This window comes from Canis aureus, chromosome 9 (assembly GCF_053574225.1).
Source record: "Canis aureus isolate CA01 chromosome 9, VMU_Caureus_v.1.0, whole genome shotgun sequence".
In the NCBI taxonomy this organism is placed as follows: domain Eukaryota; kingdom Metazoa; phylum Chordata; class Mammalia; order Carnivora; family Canidae; genus Canis; species Canis aureus.
Genome location: NC_135619.1, coordinates 64726549 through 64741278, shown reverse-complemented (window position 1 = coordinate 64741278; position 14730 = coordinate 64726549). Strand labels below are relative to the sequence as shown.

Below are 14730 nucleotides of genomic sequence, written 5' to 3'. Positions count from 1 at the left end.
TGGAATAGCATGTTTTGGGGTGACTCAGTTTGCCTGAAGAGCAGACCAGTGATTGGCACAGATTAGTACTTTCAATGAGGTCTTGATATAGAGAAAACTGACCACGATGATTAATCAGATAAATTGAGGCCGATTGTGGATTATAGCAAACAATGGGCCTCACCAATTCCCGCAGAGGGAAGCTCTAGTTTGGTAACTGTGTGGTTTGGTTTTGAATCATAACAGATAGCCTTGGTCCTGCATTTAGGAGCCATGTTCTCCAATATAGTAGCCACTAGCCACAAGTGGCTATTTATAGCAAAATTACTTAAGATTAAAAATTCAGTTCTTCAGTGTCATTAGCCACATTTCAGCTGCTCAATAGGCCCAAATGCTGGTGGTTGCCATATTACACAGCATAGGATATTTCCATCATCACAAAAGTTTTATTTGGACAGCACAATTCTAAAGATTTCTTTCTTTCTTTCTTTTTCTTTCTTTCTTTCTTTCTTTCTTTCTTTCTTTCTTTCTTTCTTTCTTCTTTCTTTCTTTTTCTTTCTTTCTTTTCTAAGGAAAGACACATCCATGTTCGTCTGGATCAGGAATGTTGAGGACCCCCAAATTTTTAATACCTGAGCCAAGATTCTTTGTTCATCCCAACGAACTTGTCCCCTTCTGAGCCAAGCAGATTGGTTTCATTGTGTCACTTCACTCCAAAACCTTCAGTGGCTCCTGAGTGTCTACCAGGGAGAAAATGCTAAGTCCTCAGGCCTAGCATTCAAAGCCCTTCAACAGTTTGTTGATCTACTTTTTCAGAGTTACTTCTGTTATTCTATAAATATGAATTCTCTGCTTCACACATGGCAGTTTACTCTCTGTTCCCTGAATAAACATTGTGTCCTCCCAGCTCATTGTCCTTTCCATGCCATTTCCAGGGTCAGATGTCTGTCTGTATCGTGGTAACCCTAGGGGTCCTTCATTCCCAATTTAAATCCCACATCTTTCCAACTTTACTGATTCTTATAGCTCCAAATGGACTTCTTTCCCGAATTCCACATCTCTTAGCCATTTTTACCTGATATATCTTTTCATGTATCTTAGCTCCTCATGTAGATAGTAGCAGAAGCTCCATGTTTTACTCTTTGAACTCAGCATAGTTCCTGAGTCAATAAATACCAATACATTATTTAATTGGTTAGTATTGAGTTCAGTTCACTCCCAGGACTAGGGAAGATATGAGACATAAATTTTCCAAAGTAGAGACAAGAGGAAAAGGAAATCTTTACTTTAATGCTGAACTACCACCTGAAATCAGTCTCCCTAGATTTGGTGGCAGGCCACATCTCCTCAGGAACAGGCTGGATTGTTTCTGCCTTGCTCCTTACCTGCACCCTGAGCAAGCATATCCTTTTTGCAATTTTCTCTCTGCTTTCACATAACTGGATCCATTCCCAGCTTCCTGTGATGGAGAAAATATGGCCAAAGGCAAGTTGTACTTGAATAGGAAAACTGAACTATCTACGCCCAAGTCCAGTGAAAATGCTTCTTGAGTTTTATTCATTCTAAGTAGAGACTCTGAGTCATTGGCTAATAAACCAACCCTCGGCATCACAACGGGATGAGTGGACCATTCGGTCACTGAAAAGATTTACCTTTAAGAGAGTTTGCAAGTTGTACAAATGAGTATTGGTACGCCCCCTGGCTTCTCACACCCTCCTCCGAAAAACAAGAGGATAGAAATAAATTTTGTCTCACTTCAGGGAAAGTTTATTCAAGGTTTTATTTCTATTAGCCTTGACAAAGCCAACAACTATTTCCCAGAAGAGGAGAGCGTTGTGTAATATTATTTGCTACGTTAAATGGCTGCTTCCTTGGCTACTCAGCCACAGAGACTCAGCTATCTCACCTGTGAAATGGCTGTAATCACAACATACCTCAAGGGCTCCTGTGAGGAAAAAAAAAAAAAGAGAAAATGAGAGAGAAAAGAATGTCAGATTAGTTTGTAGACAATAAAATCCTAGACAAATATAAGGTGTGGGTGTCTATAATATCTAAAATACGTGTCAGCTAAATATGGCAAAGGTCAGGTCAGAAGTCAGTTCAGGACCAGTCAAGGGAATCTGAGGCAGTCATTCTAAGGCTCTGCAGTGGGAAGATCCAAAAGGTCTCCCATCGCCCCCAACAGGCTGCTGCCCGGGGCAACAAGCCCTCTCGCCTCACTCCCTCCACCACTCCAGTGGAATGCTGCTGAGTCATCACCGTCTTATAGAGCAGCCTAAGAGATTTGTGACTCAGAGAACTGATTTATCGTGTCGGGTTTCACCGCTCCAGCTCTTCCCTGCCACACAAATTTTCATAGTTGCACCTGTTTCACATTGTTTAAAACCTAGGAAATGACCCCCAAATTGAATAGCAGCAAAATATACAAGCCATATTTTAAATGGCCTATGGACAAGTGATTCACATACAGGCATTTCTGATTTTCAAATCCCAAAGAAAGGTGAGAACAGATTAAAGCTACTCGGCGCTTTGTACCTGCGGGAGCTTTGTATTTTGGGATACTTTGAGGTTTGAACACTGTTTCAGCCTGTATTTTGTATACAGAGGCTCACACCGAGCTATTCTTTCTAAATTTTTTTAATTTTTTTTTTTGCTTGTGAACATTTGCTAGACAACCAGTTAGGTGAGGGGGTTAGGTGCTGCTAGAGCCAAAGAACAAGTTTTTCCTTTCTGTGAAAGAGCACCATGCTCTACACTAGTCCAGTCATACCTGTTTTAAATCAGCTGAAGAGAATCAAATTTTTAGAAACCAGCCTAAAAGTTGCATAATGAGTAATGAAGATAAAACCATGATTATTCTTTATTAGCACTTTGCAACACTCCCTAAAATATTTCAGAATGTTGTAAAAGAATTACAATTGTATAGCTACATTCCTTTTCATTTGTTGGTTACTCCTTTCAGAAAATAAGCTTCTCTGAACTCTTTTGGGAAGAAGAAAGGGAAACACTGCTAGCCTGAAGAAGACAACAGTAAAGAAACTGATAAAGCTTAACAACAGGAAAGTGTCAGCAATTTAAACGAAGGTCAAAGATTTTAAACCAGCTGTATAGATAAGACATAGCACAGAGAACAATTCAGGACAGCCAAACCCTAAATGGAGTAACAAAGTTCAAAGCAAAGTCATCTCAAGATTTTCCATAGTTGCTGGGAGGCCTTGTGGATGATAACATTCCTCTGCTCCCCTTATTACAATTAATCTTTGATTGAAATGTTTTCAAAGGTCAAAGGAAAGATCAGTATGCTAAGGATCCTAAAGCCCACTCTGTCCCTAACTATTCCCTTCTCAGAATTTAGTTTTCTAATCCGCAAAATGGAAAAGAGGGGACCAGATGGACTTTCTGTAGTTCCTCCTAGATTTAGAATTTTATGATTCTAAATATTTTGCTTGTGAATTTTGCGAGGGATTTGTGCAGAATTCCATTAGTAACTAGGAGACCCCCGGAGATGTGGATATAAATAGAGCTAAGGTCACAGGGGACTTGACTCAGGAGTTATATCTTTTTACAAACAGTAATAAATTAAGATCATTATAGAAGTCCTACTTTGTTGAATGATAGTTGATTAGAATACTTAGAACAGACTAGGCCATACCTACTCAGACTGACTGACTGTGATACTTATCCCCCCAAATTACAAAAAAAGATCAAACGCTGGGTAAAGGACATTATCTTTGGGGCAGCCTGGGTGGCTCAGTGGTTTAGCGCCTGCCTTTTGCCCAGGGTGCGATCCTGGAGACCCAGGATCGAGTCTCACATTGTGTTCCCTGCAAAAAAAACGATAATGTACGTTTTTTTTTAAAAGATTTTATTTATTTATTCATGAGAGACACAGAGGGAGAGGCAGAGACACAGGCAGAGGGAGAAGCAGGCTCCATGCAGGAAGCCTGATGTGGAACTCAATCCCAAGACTCTGGGATCACAACCTGAACCAAAGGCAGATGCTCAACCACTGAACCACCCAGGTGCCCCCTGATTTTTTTTTCTCTTCTAAATCTTTGTGTTGTTCATAGAATGTAATAGAATACACACAAAGGAAAGCTTGGAGATAACCCTTGATATTTAAGAAGACATTATTAATTTCCCAATGATGATATTTCCTTAATTTAAAAATAAAAAGCAGAGACAATTGGAGGAAAAAAAATGTGTTAAAAAAAAAAAACTACCTTCTACATTGTAGACTATCACTAAGTATTAGTTGGTTGATTTTCTTGGAACTCAAAAGACACATTCACATCTGGATTCTTCTACCACTGTCCCAATTATTGTTCATTCATTCCTTTAATGAATCTTTATTGAGCTCCTGTAGTGTAAAGTGAAATTCACTAAGCACTGAGAGTATAAAGATGAATTGGATAGGCCCTATCCTTAAGGAGCTCACAACTAGGGAGCTAATTGCTGACCACCCGAAAGCAGCAGGTTTGGTATGTACTAGAATTGAAGTAATAGGCCCAGAGGAATATTTTGTAGCACACTGATTCACATTCACATAATCTTGGGACAGGCTTTACAGTAAACCTAACTTTTTAAGCAATGGGGACTCTCCCTCCAGAAGAAGTACAGCAAAGATTACATGTGAAAATAAATGTAAAAGTAACTTTAAAAGCCTAAAGCACTATACATAGTAGATAAGCCTAAATGTAATGACATGATAAGGGCTGGGCCTAACTTCTTCACAGCAGAATAAAAATAATAGAGCAGTTAAGGAAAGCTGGAAATCATCTAACCCAATCCTCTCATTCTACAGAATAGAAAACTTGAGGTCCCAAGAACAAAGGGACCTACGCAGGAATTCCCAATTTGTTAGCGAAACAGTCAAATCTCTTTTCTGGCATCATGATCTGATTTAACACAAAAAAGTCACGGTAGATATTTCCTATAACATATATATTGCAAAAGAAATATGATGTATTGTTTCTTTGGGCAGGTATCTTTATGATGAGTTGCTCCTTTGGAAGTTCAGAGATTTGCTCACTTGGCAAGCATCTTTGGGGATGACTACTAGCCGCCTACAGAAAGAAAACCACAGCTTTTCTCCTTTTTGAACAAGGCTTTGAATAAAGGTTTGAGAAGCAGCAATAAACAGCTACTGGCAACTACAGCCTTGGATCAAAGAACAACCTTTACATGGGTACAGCAGAAACACCACCACCAGTTGTGAAGCCTCAGGAAACACTATTAACAGCACAACCTTAGAAACAGGATGTGAACAGAGAGACTAGTTCAATCACAAAGATCATTAGATCATCAAAGCCCTATTGTGTCAAAATCACAGATCGAGGATGTGAAACGAAACAGCAGTTCTAAGAAATCCACGAGACCTCATTTTTCTCAGCTTGATTCCTAGAGTACAGAAAACAAACCAAGTAACATTTCTTCTCTGCTACTTTTTCTGCAGGACACTGAAAACTGTGTTCGGAGAAATGCATTCCTGCAGTTCCCCTACTTTCTTCCCAGTTGCGCAGTCAAGTTCCCCAAACGCTTGAACCATCTCACACCTAGAGCATCAGCTCCAGAAAGTGAGGGTATTTACTGGAGGAAAAAAAAAAAAGAAAAAAAAAAAAAAACCCACAAAAAACCCAAAACAACAACAAAAAACCCAGGCTTGGGAGACAGACAACCTAGACAGTGCTCTGTGCTCTGCTATTAAATTGCTATTGTGGGGAACGCCTGGGTGGCTCAGTGGTTGAGCATCTGCCTTCAGCTCAGGGCGTGATCCCGGGGTCCTGGTATCGAGTCCCACATCAGGCTCCCTGCAGGGGGACTGCTTACCTTTCTGCCCGTGTCTCTGCCTCTCTCAGGAATAAATAAATGCAAATCATAAATAAATAAATAGCTATTAGGATGACTATAAGTCTGTTGATTAACCTTCCTGGGTCTGATTTTTTTCAATGCACGAGGGCTTCGAGGTGCTTAAATAAATAAACAAATAAATAGCTATTAGGGTGACTATAGGCCTATTGATTGACCTTCCTGAATCTCAGATTTTTTTCAATGCACGAGGGCTTCGAGGTGCTTAAACAAATAAATAAATAATTGCTATTAGGGTGACTATAGGCCTGTTGATTGACCTTCCTGGGTCTCAGATTTTTTTCAATGCATGAGGGCTTCGAGGTGCTTAAATACATAAATAAATAAATAAATAAATAAATAAATAAATAAATAAGTAAATAAGTAAATAAGTAAATAAGTAAATAAATAGCTATTAGGGTCACTATAGGTCTGTTGACTGACCTTCCCGGGTCTCAGATTTTTTTCAATGCACCTGGGCTTCAAGGTGCTTAAACAAACAAACAGCTATTAGGGTGCCCACAGGCCTGTCGACTGGCCTTCCTGGGTCGGACTGTTTTGAATGCACGAGGGCTGTTGCACTGAATGCCGACCTCAGTCCAGGAGGGCCTTTCCCCCAAGAAGTCCCAGGGGCTTTCGGTGGGGGGAGGGGCGGCCAGCAGCTTCCCCCGGCCCCCAGGTCCCCCAGCCGGTCCCCTTCGCCTCCCGGCCGGCGGGAACGGGGCACGGGCCCTTCTGAAACAGAAGCGCGCAGGAGCGTGCGGGTCGGGCGGCCGGGGACGGGGTCGGAGGGCCGGGGCCGGGGCCGGGGCGTCGGCGCGTCCACAGGCGGGGTCTGCTCCGAGGCCGTCGGAGGCGGGTCCCGCGATGAGGGCGGCAGCGCTGTTTCCGCGGAGCGTGCCGGGTACACGAGCCCGGGCCCGGGAACTCGGGCCTTGTTTCCCAGGGGGCGGGGAGGAGGGGGCCAGCCCCGCGGGCCGAGCCTCTCGCAGCCGGGGAGAAGGAGCCGGCCTCGCGCCGGAGCCTTTCAAGAGCGCGCGCGCGGCCGGGCGGGCGGGGCGACCGCACTATATCTCCCGGCGGAGGAGCACACGGCGGGGCCGGCCGCACACGCCCCACCGCGCGCTCCGTGAGCTGCCGGGTGCTTAGCTGGCGCTGCGAGGCCTTCGTTCCTCGTTCCGTGTGACACGGGCGCTCTGATAGGCCAGCGCGACCCTGCAGTGGTTAGCCGGAAAGCGTCGAGCCGCCTGATTGGCTGCGCCGCCCCTGCAATGCGTCAAGCCGCGGCGGGCGTGGAGGGCTCCGCGTGAAGGGTCGTGGCTGGCGGGGCGGGAGCGGCTCCGCCTGTGGCCGCCATCTTTACTAGTGGCAGCGCGCGCTGCCCCGGACGCAGGGGCTCTGGCGGGCGCCCTTTTGGCCGGTGGAGCAAAGGCTCTGTGACACAAGTTTCCTTTGGGGTTTCTTTCTTTCTCTCCTTTTTTACTTTGCAGAGGGCGGTTTTGCGTTGGCTCCGGCCCTGCAGAGGTGGCGGGGGTGGAGTCGGACGGGGCTCCCCGCTCGGGGCTCGGAGCGCGGTGGTCACCCGGGGGGGGGAGGGGAGGGGCGGGGGGGGGAGGGGAGGGGCGGGGCGGGGGTCCCGCGACAGTGGTCGCCGCCGCCTCCGTAACCGCTGGCCTGGCCTTCCCCCGGGTGCGCGGCTCCTCTCGTGTTCTAGATGCAAAAACGAGATTGGCTCCCCGGGCGTCTTGCTCGAGCTGGAAAGCCGTTCTGGAAAGCTCTCCCGAATACGTCATGGTTCTTGCTCCTGCTGCTGTTGCGCGCTCCCGCCCGCACGGATGCGTTTGTTGTGTGTGTGTGTTAACCATAAATCCAACAGCCGCCTTGGAAACAAGTTTATCGGCTGCAGAGACCGTTTTTCTTTTCTTTTTTCTTTTTTCTTTTTCTTTTCTTTTTTTTTTTTTTTTTGCCTGCAGGGGCAAAACTGAGCTTGCCCGACAGACATGCTCCGAGACGTTGGTTGAAAATTATTTTGATCCTATCCGTCGATTTGCCTTTTTTAGGCAACTGTGATGTGCATGCGTGTGCGTGTGTGTGTGTGTGCGCATCCGGTTTTCATCCGTCTCTGATATCCACCCCCGCAAAAACGGGGGCAAAAAAAAAAAAAAAAAAAGCAGCAGCAGCCGCCTTCCTATCTTTGCAGCAAAAGTGGTCGTTGTTCAGGACGCATCCCCCCACCCCCACCCCACCTCCAGCTCCCTTGCATGGATGTGGGGGAAAAGCGAGAATATGTTCTCTGGATAAGTTAGGGATGGGGAAACAGAAAAAGAAAGCCATGGTTGTCTGGGTGTCGCGGGAGGCGGCGTCTTCGTTGGTTTTATTTGAGCTGCGCAGGTGCACGTTGGGTGGAGGGCGGCTCTCCCCGAAGGTGAGCCCGTGGGGCTGCCTTGGTGCCGGGGTTGCCATGGCGACGGGGAGAGGCGGCTGGTGGGGTTGCGAGGCCTCTCCCACGTCTGGATCCGCTCCCCTGGTTCCCCGGGTCCTGCCTTTCACACTCTTCTTCCCATCCCCGTTCGAGATTCCTGGGTTGGTCCCTTACAGGCACACGGGGGCGTGTCAGGTGTTGGTGTGCACTAATAATACAGGTGCATTGGCTGCCTCGTGCACGTTTTCTGATCAGATGCCGCATATTCTATGCAGGATGGTCTTCGGTACCGTTGTTGGCCGTTACAGTTTGATTTGCAAGTTGTTGCCCCTCTTGACTCCTCCTCGCCAATCTGGAGCAGTTGATGATTGCCTTTTATGCCTTTTTCCATAGGTGAACCACCACTTTACCGTAGGGTGCCTGCCTTCTGCCTGCAACTAACACTACCCTGGACTGTGTATCAGGAGAATGCCCCAGCACTGAGTTCACGGACCTTGCAAGAGAAAGAAAATTGCAGCTTTGCATAGCCTCCAATATAGCAACCACTCCCCGTGTGTGTGCCTCTGTGCGACACTCAGTAATTCAATGTTCTTTGGCAGCCGCAGTGCCAGGAGCAGCCACTCTGCTTGCTGTTGTGAAGGGTGGCAGAGGACGAAATCCTCCAGAACTGTGGTTTCTTCTGTAGCATGAAGAGAATCCGGTCTATCTCCCAGAGTCCTTGTGAGTTTTGCCAGAGACAGGGATGTGCCAGCACTGTGTACCTTGTAGAACCATGGGCAGAATGGTATTCAGTTACCAAAACGTATATTGAAGGCCCGTAACTGTCTGACCTTAGGAGAGAAAGATTTTCCTTCAAGATTTTTCTACTTGGTAGGAAGAACAGATGGAGAAACTCAGATCCAAAATTTTAAATGGCATAATTTTTTTTCCCTTAATTGAAGGCATAGTATTAATATAGCCTTATTAGCATACGCTGCCAGATTTGAGGGCCCTTGGGGTGACTGGCTCATCCGTTTGCCTAGGACTTTCCTTGGGGTTAGCATCAAAGGCCCATGTTCTGGAGAGCCCCTCTTGTCCCAGGCAAACATTTGGTCACCCCTGGACTGTTCAGTGTTGCAAGATGGGAGGATGAACGGAATGGGAAATGAAGGTTCCTACCATAGAGAGGCGATTAGGTTTCCCTGCAGCTGAAGGCCACTGGTCACAAGAAATGAGATAAGCATGGGCTGACACCTGAAACTCATCCAAAGTCACATTGATACTTTGATCCACCCTCATTCTTCCCTCTCTCAGTCCCCACACATGTTTTTGTTGTTACTGTTTATTTATTTATTTATTTTTTTTAAATTTTTAAAAATTTATTTATGATAGGCACAGAGAGAGAAAGAGAGAGAGGCAGAGGGAGAAGCAGGCTCCATGCACCGGGAGCCCGACGTGGGATTCAATCCCGGGTCTCCAGGATCGCGCCCTGGGCCAAAGGCAGGCGCCCAACCGCTGCGCCACCCAGGGATCCCTATTTATTTATTTTTAAGATTTTATTTATTTATTCATGAGAGACACAGAAGGAGACAGAGGCAGAGACAGACAGAGGGAGAAGCAGGCTACATGCAGGGAGCCTGAGGTGGGACTCGATCCCCGGACTCCAGGATCACGCTCCAGGCTGAAGGCGGTGCTAAACCTCTAAACCACTAAGCCACCAGGGCTGCCTCACTGTTTTTATTTAATTCAAATATTTATCTCTGGTAAAGCCTTTATTGAGCTTTGAGTGACTTAAGAGTGCTTAACTTCTTTTTTTATGCCATGGATCCCTTTGCCAGTCCAGTGAAGCCTATTTGCTGCCATGGTTTGCTGCCCATATTCATAATTGAAGGCATGCTACGTTTCACTTTGAGGTTAGTGCAAGTAAAGATGTTCTACCTTTCCGTCCAAGTTCCTGTTCCCTGTGAATTGCCTCCATGAGGTCCAGGTTGAGAGCCCCTGCTCCTGCATTGCCCCATTGCAGTTCTCTTTCCACTCTTTCCCCTTTTATATTCTTTCACCTTGACATTCCCACCGCCACCACCATAGTTCAAGGCACTGTTGCTGTTTCCCTCCCTCTTTGCAGAGGTTTTTGTTGGTCTCCTACCCTTCGTTCCATCTTCTGCCCAGCTGATGGAGTCGTTTTCTTAAAGTACACATCTGATTATGTGATTTCCCTCCTCAAACTGGCTTTGGCTTCCTAGGGCCTCGAGGATTAAATCCATAAACTTAGGAGTTCTTCAGGGCTCTTTATAACCTGGTCTTTTCAGTCCTTCTAGCTGTATACTACCCTTTGCATCTCCTAGGTTTGAGCCATATGAATGGTTATTCAATATTTGTGCTTCCCCCCTCCCTCCTTTATTCACATGGTTCTCTTGGGCTAGAATTCTGATTTCTATCACCTCTACCTCACAAAGTTTTTGAAGGCTTACTTCAAATGCAGCCAGTGAAAATAACCTCTTTCTCCCCAGAGCTCCCTTAGCACTTTATTTCATCCTCTTCTGTTACTATACATTATACTTTTACTGAGTATTTGATTACTCATTCCATAAATATTTATCAAGTACCTGTTGTGAATGTGGCAACATTCACTAGAGGCATAAAGGGATATGAAATGAAACCGATTTGTATCTTGGTTTTATTTTTATTTTCATTTGCAGAACAGATTTATTTAAATGTTAATTTTGGTTGCATTTTAGGGGACCTGGTGGAGTGGTCCTAAAACCACCCCAAATGACCAATTTCACTGCTGCTTTTTCCTTTTATTTCTCCCTCTCATGCTTCTAAAACTGATCTTCATGGAGTACCTTGGCATCCTCCTAGGCCGTCCTCCAGTAGTCTACTCTGTGTGGCATTAACTATTTCTTTCTGAAACTTGCCTGTATAAAGACGTCTTTCTTAGAGAATTGTATTTCTTCTTTTTAAAATTCCAATGTAGTTAACATACGGCGTTATCTTAGCTTCAGGTGTATAGTACAGTGATTCAACAATTCCACATAGTACTCCATGCTTCTCAGGATAAGTGTATTCCTTTCATCTATTTCACTGCTCCTCCTGCCCCCCCTCCCATTTGGTAACCATCTGTTTGTTCTCCATAGTTGAGTGTCAGTTTTTGTGGTTTCTTTTTTTATTTTCCTCCTTTGTCATTTGTTTTCTTAAATTCCACATATGAGTGAAATCATACAGTATTTGTCTTTCTCTGACTGGCTTATTTCACATAGCATTAAACTCTCTAGATCCGTCTATGTCATTGCAAATGGCAAGATTTTACTCCTTTTTTATGGCTGAGTAATATTCTGTTGAATATATATACCACATCTTCATTCATCAGTCATTGGATACTTGGGGGCTGCTTACATAATTTGGCTATTGTAAACAATGCTGTAATAAATAAGGGGTGCATTTGTCCTTTTGAATTAGTGCTTTTATATTCTTTGGGCAAATACCCAGTAGTGCGATCACTGGATCATAGGGGTAGTTCTATTTTTAATTTTTTTGAGGAACCTCCATAGCATCCTCCATACTGCTGCAACAATTTGAACTCCCACCAGCAGTGTATGGGTATCCCTTTTTTCTCTTCATGTTCACCAACTCTTGTTTCTTATGTTTTTGATTTTAGCCATTCTGATAGATGTGAGGTGATACCTCATTGTGGTTTTGATTTGCATTTCCCTTATGATGCGTGTCTGCTGGCCATCTGTATGTCTTCTTTGGAGAAATGTCTCTTCATGTCTTCTGACTATTTTTTAAGTTGGATTATTTGTTTTTTTGGTGTTGAGTTGTATAAATTCTTTATATGATTTGTATACTAACCCTGTATCAGATATGTCATTTGCAAATGCCTTCTCTTATTCAGTAGGTTTTTTTGTGTGTGTGCGTGGATTGTTTCTTTTGTTGTGCAGAAGCTTTATTTTTTGATGTAGTCTCAACAGTTTATTTGTTCATTGGTTTTTTTTTAATTTTTTTTTTATTTTTTATTTATGATAGGCACACAGTGAGAGAGAGAGAGGCAGAGACACAGGCAGAGGGAGAAGCAGGCTCCATGCACCGGGAGCCCGACGTGGGATTCGATCCCGGGTCTCCAGGATCGCGCCCTGGGCCAAAGGCAGGCGCTAAACCGCTGCGCCACCCAGGGATCCCTGTTCATTGGTTTTTAAAGGACTTACACTTCAGGCTGGGAGATAAACTTTTTTTTTTTTTTTTAATTTATGATAGTCACACAGAAAGAGAGAGAGAGAGGCAGAGGGAGAGGCAGGCTCCGTGCACCGGGAGCCCGACGTGGGATTCGATCCTGGGTCTCCAGGATCGCACCCTGGGCCAAAAGCAGGCGCTAAACTGCTGCGCCACCCAGGAATCCCCAGGCTGGGAGAGAATATAAACCTAAGAAATGCTTTTTCAAGGTAGAAGAAAACAACCAAGTATTTCAGAAGTACAAAGGGAAAACTCATTTTATTTTATTTTTTTTTTTTTTAAAGATTTATTTTTATTTATTTATGATAGACACAGAGAGAGAGAGAGAGAAAGAGGCAGAGACACAGGCAGAGGAAGAAGCAGGCTCCATGCCGGGAGCCGGACGTGGGACTCGATCCCAGGACTCCAGGATCACGCCCTGGGCCAAAGGCAGGCACAAAAACCGCTGAGCCACCCAGGAATTCCCGAAAACTCATTTTACTCGAGGGATCAGAAAAGATTTTGTGGAGGAAGATGGCCTCCAAACTAGCTTGGAGAATCATGACCTATATGGATGTACATAGGGAAGGCATTCCATGCAGAGAGAATGCCAGGAACAAAGGAAGGAGGCTGAAAAGAGCAGCATGTGTTGGGAAAGAGAAAATTTAATCTGTTATTAAGGGGCCTCATGAGAGAGCAGCCTGGTGTCAGGTTGGTTTAGGGTAGACAGAGAATGGCAATACGCTCCAGGCAAGAAGATAAGACTACCCTGTATGCATAGAATCCATTGAAGAGTTTTGACAAGAGACTGACAAAATCAACGGTGATTCAAGAATAATTATGTAGCGCCAGAGTGGGAGGTGAATTTTATAGAGAGTGTAGACAGGGAGACTGATGAAGGCAGTAACAATGAGATTAATGGCAAATATTTATTGAGCACTTACAAAATGCTATGCAGGGATGCCTGGGTGGCTCAGCGGTTGAGTGCTTCCCTTCAGCCCAGGGCGTGATCCTGGAGTCCTGGGATTGAGTCCCCCATCAGGCTTCCTGTGTGGAGCCTGCTTCTCTGGGTGGTCTCTGCCTCCCTCTCTCTCTCTCTCTCTCTCTCTCTCTCTCTCTCTCTCTGTCTCTCATAAATAAATAAATAAAATCTTTTTAAAAAAATGCTATGCAATATCTTTATTTGCAGTATCTTGTGTATTACTCACAAAATTATTCACTCCTTTTCACAAATAAGGAAATCTAAGCTTGGAAAGAATAAATAACTTGTCCAGGTTCACCCATGGTGACAGAGCTGGAAGTTGAACCATTACTGTCTGCAGTAGTTACTGGTCCACTAGTTAGCTATAATCTGAAAATACTAGCAGTGGAATTAGAGGAGATCCAAGAAATGATGATGCTCTTTTTTAAGTAGTAGTGTTTTTGTACTTTGTATTTGAGGTGAAAAATGAAAATGCAACAAATATCACCATGGTTGGGCTAAATTCCTGGACTACCTTCTTAAATAATGATCTCTTTGTGTAGTAAAGAAATAAGACCCCAGTAAGCAAAATACAATTGCTACAGTTTTGCCTCAATTTATAAAAACTCATAATACCAAAATGGAGAAAGAGTTTAGAGGCTAGTTGTCCTTGGCTTTCTACTTAGACTCCTCAGAACTTCGCAGAAGAAAGGAGTAACAGCACTGTCTTGAAGGTATACCGAGTTAGGCTACCAAATAGGCCTATTGGGGAGTCTCTTGAATGTGAACTAGAACTTTTCAAAGTATTTGCCTTGGGTGAAAGATTTCTTGGGCTAGCATCTGTTTAAAGATGTTTAATGGTTTCAGGGCACTGGAGGAATGGTTTTCCTATGCTCTTGGTCAAGTCTGCGACCTTCACTTTGTCTCCCTAAGAAAAAAGCAGTAAGGAGAAAGCTAGTGCTGTGCCCTTCAGGAACCACTAGATTAATTGATTACCCTTGGTACTGTCTTCTCATTCACTGAAGATTATAAAAAGAGGAACAGGGAAGGGGGAAGTTTCATTTGTCCTGATCTCTTTATTCCCCCTCTCCCTACCATTTAAACTTTCCATCTTTTTCTGATAGTAGATGGAAAAATTAAACCTTGTATGTGTCAAAAATCCTTCAAACCTGGGAAAGGCTCACCTTCAGAAGTTCTAGTATACATTTTATAATACCTTGACTACGTTTTCCCCTTTGCTCTAATAGTCTTACTGCATTTTGTTTTATTCTAATTAGATATATCATGGGTTCCTTAAAAATAAATTACCCTTTTTTTAAAAAAGACCTCCCAC

General features: G+C 44.3%; 1 long non-coding RNA gene across 1 annotated transcript; it reads right to left on the bottom strand.

The window, feature by feature from the left end:
- Positions 1-1723: 1723 nt before the first annotated feature.
- LOC144321041 (uncharacterized) lies at positions 1724-6817 on the bottom strand. The gene is made up of 2 exons (XR_013386746.1): positions 6271-6817; positions 1724-1924 (listed from the first exon to the last, which is right to left on the bottom strand). It is a non-coding gene; the product is annotated as an uncharacterized LOC144321041 (long non-coding RNA).
- Positions 6818-14730: the final 7913 nt, after the last annotated feature.